Consider the following 6,212-nt stretch of genomic DNA (forward strand, 5'->3'; position numbering starts at 1 on the left):
GGGGGGGGTGATAGATGAGAAAAAAAGATCTATGTCTATATTTTCAGAGCTTGCCAGAGTAGTTAAGGCAAAGACTCTTCCGATAGGCTGGACCTCCTGGGACCCAGCCCACTGCTAACAGGCATCAGGTGGCCCACAAGCAACCAAAGGAAATTCTAGCCAAGACAGGACTTGGATTTTGGGCATTGATTCCCTCAAGGGAGGAAGCATGGTGCTTTTACCTTTTTTTTCCCCTTAAATGAATTATAGGATTTCTAAATATAGGCTTTAGTGTGTGAAAGAGCCCAGTTCCAATTGGCTGATGCTTGGGAGCTTTTGTGTTCTAGGAAGATTGGGGGCTGGGTTTTTTTTTTTTTGTTTTTTTGTTTTGCAAAAGAGAAATGCCCTGTGTGTAGGACTGGGTCTCTAAACCACTCTCCTGTTTTTGTTTTCTGATTTTCCACATTTGCAATGCTGGATGGGGAGAGAATTCCTCGTGCATTTAGTACTGCTTGAGTTTTCTTTGTTTCAGGTTTACTTGGTTCTGTTTTTACTTTTTCTCCATGCACTTTGAATGAACCTTAACTGCCTTAAGTAGTCCATTAGCATAGGGTGGAAAGGTCCCAGTGGTGGGGACTCCAGGGCAGTTGCTGTCCTGTGGATAGAGGACCCCAGGCCATGGGGAATTCTCTGAAGGGCTTCCTCACAGCAGTCACCAACTGGCCTGTTGGACTCTACCTGGGAAAAACGCATCTCCTTTTCATGTTTAGTGTATTTTTGTATCATCACTCTGGGCAAAGTGTATTTTCTCTTTGGAAGGAAAATCTTTTCTAGTTGATTCCTAAGAGGGAGGCTAACCTTGGGTTAGTGGGTGGAGCCGAGGCTTCAGGTCCTGCTGAAGCCTCCTTTGTGATCTTGGACAAGTATCTTCCTTTTTCTAGGCCTGTTTCTCCTTAAGATCAGGTATCAGACTGGCAGTGTAGGGACTGAGGACTGGCTCTTGGTGAAGGCACCGCCTGTGACGGTGGTCCCCGTGTGACCTCGGGCACGTCGTTCAGCCTCATCGTCAGACGTGGGGATTGGGTCCCAGTTCAAGTGCTAGAACCCTCTGATCCTGTGCTTCCTCGGGGCCTTTTCAGCTCTGAGCTCATTCAGACGCTGAGGCAGTGGGTGTTGGGCTGGCCTCCCTCCGGCGGGCAGGCTCAGGGTTAGGAGCGACCACTTGGCAGCCATCTGGATGGTGTCCACCAAAAGAGGGAGAGAAGTAACACCTAGTCATCAGTTGGTTTGGGTTCTACTTGTTTGTATGCTAGCAGAACAGGCCTGGAATGGACACATGGAGAGAAAAACCGTCCATGCTTGAGCAGACCCCAGTTGGGAAGGTGCATCATCCCCCAGGGAGAGCACAGGCCTCCACGCTGCTGCCTGGGCATCACCCGAGGCTTGCCAGAGAGGACCCACCCAGCCTTGCAGACACCTTTCCAGGGCAGCATGGCGGCTCCCCCCCACTTCCAGAAAGAGAAGATTCTAAACACGAACGTTACAGACACGTTTTGGCCCACCAAGGTGGAAATGCCAAAGCCTCCTGTTCAGCTTATCCATTTTCTGATCCTCCCTGCCCTTCCCACATGCATCACTGCTGAGGTCGAGTTGTTCTGCTGGTGATTGGAGTGGGGCAGGCAGTCTGATCAGTCTGACAGAGAGTCCTGCTGCCTATGAGTTTTACAGTGGGAAGGTCGGCTTCTGCAGTTTTTGATCAGGTTCCATCTTTACTTTGTTTGGGTCCTTGACAGAAGAGAATGTTAAGAAACCCTTGATTTCATAGATGAAGTTGGTTTCCAGGCCTGCCTGTGAGGGCATAGGGAACGCCTGGTGTAGGTGTTCTCGTAACTGTGTCTTGAAGACTATTTCTTTGGTTCTGCAAGGGAGGAGTGTGTGTACCCAGCTGCTAGCTTGGCTTCTGATCTTTTCTAGTTTTACATTAAAATACATAGGAAACCTCCTCACTCCCCAGAGTGCCAGCAGTGATGAACCTACCAAACTTTCCTCATTAGGAAGTTCTCATTCCCCCATAAAAGCTCACCCTGGAGTCAGTACCATTCAGCCCAGGTAGTCCTGTGAGCAGAGGTTCAGAAGGGACCCTTGACACATCTATCTCTGCTCAACCCAGTGATGCTCCTTTTTATAGATAAGAAAAGGAAGGAGCAGTGACTTGCCTGAGGTCACGCAGCACGACATGTCAGAGCCTGCATCTGGGTCTCCATGGTCCGGCCCAGGATTCAGACCAGTACTTCATGTTCTCTGGTTGCTTATACTCAGTCCTAAGATTTCAAGCTGGAAGCAGGCAGCCTGGCAGGGGCAGTGGACTTGGTGTTTTTATCTGTTTGAATCACTATTTCAATAGAATCAGCTGCCTTTATAATCCTATGTATTTTATGCATTTAGATCCATGTTTTAGAGAAGGGATCCCCAGGTTTCAGACTGCCAAAGGGGTCCTTGTCAGAAGAAAACATTAAGAAACCTTTATTTGATAGATGAGGTTGGTTCCCAGGCCAACCTGTAAGGATGTAAGTAAGTAACGCATAGTATAAATGTTCTAATATTGGGCACTCCTCCAGGTGGGGGGGGGGAGTGGTCAGCTGGCCAGCTTTTCACATGTGGATCATTTGTAAGTGTTGCATTTATTGATTAGGGACCATGTCCTATGGGGTCTGTGCATTGGAAGAACCTCTCTGAAAAGCCACTGGGGGCTTGTAAAATTATGCCATTAAAATACATTAAGAGTCTTGTTAGTGGAAGCCTGTGACAGGATGTTAACTAAAACCAGTGACCTTGCAGACATTCCCTTGACTCGTAAGAGCCCAGCTATAGAAGGTGTTTAGAGATAGTGAGCAGGGTCTAGGTGGAGAGGCTGTAGAATGAGTGCACAGATTGGTGCAGTCTGTGTAGAAAGCAGCTACCTCCGGTGCCCCTGGCTTACTCTTAGAATATGATTTTGGGTCCCCATCTTATATGAAGACTGAGGAGAAAGTCTGACTAGACCTAACCAGAATTAAAGGACTGTTTAAGCCAGTCTGTAGGGTAGGAACCATACTGGTGGTTAATGAGACCTAGCTTCCTCCCTCGGTTCCTTCCTCCTCCCTCTTCCTTCCTTCCTTTTTTCCTGAAGCAGGCTTGTCCCAGGTACTGGGCAGGTATGATTTCCAAAGACAAAGGAGCAGAGTACATACAGGCCACTAATAGTAGAACTGGCAGGGACCTAGTGGATTTCCCATTCCTGCCTGGAAACCCGTTTGATCTTATTGTAGAGAAGATTCCTGTTGGAGGATGGTTTAGAGCAGAGGGCCCTGAGGTCCTTCCATCTGGGAGCTTCTCTGGCTCCCTTGTCCACCATGCTCATTTTATACAGGCAGGAACCAAGGCCACAGTGACCCTGTGAGCTCCCTCTCCATATTCTCTGGTGCCCCGGCTAGCGGATGGGTTTGCTTTTAGCATCCTGACCGAAAAGCAAAGTAGGTCACATTTTTTTTCTGTCTTCCTGCGTCTATCAGGGCAGTCTCTGGGGAGAAGGGTATGAAGTAGAAGAGAAGCAGCTACCTTAGAATGAGATCTGTCCTAACTTCATTTTGATTTTCAGTGTCTTCCAGAAAATTCTGTATTTGCTCAATGGTGTGTTAGAGGGCTAATTAAATTGAAGACATCGCACCTGAAACCCATTTGGGGTCTTTTCTGTTAATACCAAATTCTGTTCCTGGAGCGTGCTCTGTGAATGCAGCCGAATGTGAGGGTGAGACCAATACAATGTGCCAGGTGGCCGGTCCGTCCCTCCCACCGGGGCTGGTCAGTCCCCAGTCCCTGTTCTGCCACCCTTACAGACAAACCGCTGCCTTTGGAAATAGTCTGCCTACGTCAACAGTGGTTCTGACCCAAAAAGCTTTTATAATGTTTTTTACATCAATTTCAGAAGCTTTAGTGACTTTCCTTCAGTAAGTTTCCTCAACTTTTTTAAGAGTGTTTTGTATCGACTTTTGTAACTTTATTTTCACTAGAATAAAGCATGTGGAAAGAAAACAGTCTCATTCTGATTTCTGGGTGTATTGGAAAACAGATTCTCAAAGCCGTGACTGAGGGTCTAAAGACCTTCAGTTTTTCTTTGGCTGGTACCTTGTTGAACCTTGGGGTCACAAAAGCTGTATCAGCCACAGAGCACAGAATCTGACTGGATCTTTAAGCTTCACGTGTGGTCCTGGGAAAGCACTCGGCCAACGAGAAGCCCAACCCTGCACAGAAGGCCACTGCCCGACTTTGTTCATCTCCCTACCACGTTGTATCTCAGTCTGCATCACTAGAAGAAGGCCACATACACATAGAAGGGAAACCATGGGCCCGAGGTATGTCTGTCAAATAGTGGAAGTGTTTGTTTAATTGATGAAAAGGCCGAGTTGAGTTCTAATGAACAAACAGTGCGTTTTAATGCCGGTGACTAGAGGGAGAGCGACGTTTGTCCTCTCAGGAAGATCTAAGCCACAAATACACAGTCTCTGGGAAATTTCCTCTTCTCACCGTGACTGCAGCATCAGGACAGGATTCCTCGGCAGTAGCAGCAGTGACCTTTTCAGGGTTTCCTTCTGCCCCAGCCTGGTTGGGATCCCAAGCAGTGGCTAAAGGGTAACAGACAAGGTCCAAGCTTCTGGTGAGAGGGGTCACCCAGGAACCATGGTGGTGAAGGCTCTGCAGAATACTGGGGTGGGAGAGCCTGACCTGGCACTCAAGGCCTGGTTGGCAGGTGAGAAACACATGAAAAACTCAATAGGGAGCGGTAATGTAGTGGGAAGGGCCCTCGGTTTAGTCAGAATACACGAGTTCAAGTCCTGTTTCTGCGTTAGTGAAAGTGATTTGGAATAAGTCACTTCAGCCTGAGCTTCAGTTTCCTCATCCATGAAGAGCTTAGACTAGATGGCCTCTGAAATTCTCTTCTAAATCTACATTCCTGTGGTCATATGACTGAAAGCAAACATATTCAAGGCAATTTCGGGCCAGGGTGGGTGTGGGGAGAAGCCCTAACCTAACAATAAGGCCTCATCCAGGAAGCGGCATCCAGGCTAAAATTTGAATGGATCTGGGGATTCTGAGGTTGAACATCTTAAGTGAGGAGGGGAGGGAAGGAATATGTGTTCACAGAGAAGGCCACATAGGCCAGTGCAGCCACAACGCAGACAGTGTGAGGAGGAGACGAAGGTCGAGGGATGGAAGTCTCAGGGAGGCAAGTCAGCTCATCCTAGGAAAGAGCTTCCGGACAATTAAAAAGAGCTTTCACAAAATGGAAGTCGTCCGTCCTGGGATTCAGTGAGCTCCCTGGAACGAATTCGTCCGTTAGTGTCTGGGTGACTAGGAGTGGGCTGGATTCCTCGGCCTCTGAGGTCCCTTCCCACCCTGGGATTTCTCTGATGAGGCCCTGAGGGAGTGAGCAGTGAGCAGGTCATTGGCCTTGAAGTCTGGAAGACGCTGGGCTATTGCTGGGCCAAAAGCCAAGTCTGGTTTTGTGTGTAGCTCCAAACTGTTTCCCAGAATGGCTCTGAAAGTCACAGGTCCACCAGTTCTAAGTGAGCGTACCTGGCTTTTCATGTTTCCTCCATCAGTTTCCATTTTGGGGTTCCTGTGCTGCTTCATATATTTACTGGCTGGGTAACCCCGGGCAAGTCACTTTGCCTGTTTGTCTTACTTTGCTCATCTGTAAAATGAAGGTTCTGGCCAGGACTTCTTTCTTTAAAATCTATGATCTAGTGACCCTAATTACAATATAGTCACAGGTCAGGTCCAGTTATTTCCATCTTGTCTCACCCTTTAGCCAGAGTCCCTGGAGAGACAGACCGAGTTTTTGCCCTCAGAGCTTAGCATGCTTGGCATACAGTAAGCACTTAATAAATGCTTCTTGACTGATTGATAAAGAGGATAGTGTAGAAGTGAATTGGTTCACCAAAGGGTTAAAATGGGGGAGGAAGAAAATTATAGCCATTGAAGTCAATGGTCACAGTGAGGAGAAAGAGGAGGGCTAAGGGTCGGGTGTGTGAAGGGGAATAACATACAACAAGCCTTGGAAGAGAGATTGGATTCCTGGGGCGGCCAGGCGGCTCAGCGAGTAAGAGCACCGGCCCCAGAGTCGGGATGACCTGGGGATCGAATCCCGGGCTCAGACACTCAGCACCCACCCAGAAACACCTGGCCGTGTGACC

General features: G+C 48.2%; 1 long non-coding RNA gene across 1 annotated transcript; it reads left to right on the forward strand.

Annotated features, from left to right (window-relative positions):
* The first annotated feature begins 6 nt into the window (after positions 1-6).
* LOC138172953 (uncharacterized) lies at positions 7-4,050 on the forward strand. Its single transcript, XR_011171275.1, has 2 exons — positions 7-958; positions 3,825-4,050. It is a non-coding gene; the product is annotated as an uncharacterized lncRNA (long non-coding RNA).
* Positions 4,051-6,212: the final 2,162 nt, after the last annotated feature.

This window comes from Petaurus breviceps, unplaced genomic scaffold (genome assembly GCF_028583685.1).
Source record: "Petaurus breviceps papuanus isolate PSGF00001 unplaced genomic scaffold, PetGlider_PUasm1.0 556, whole genome shotgun sequence".
Classification (NCBI taxonomy): domain Eukaryota; kingdom Metazoa; phylum Chordata; class Mammalia; order Diprotodontia; family Petauridae; genus Petaurus; species Petaurus breviceps.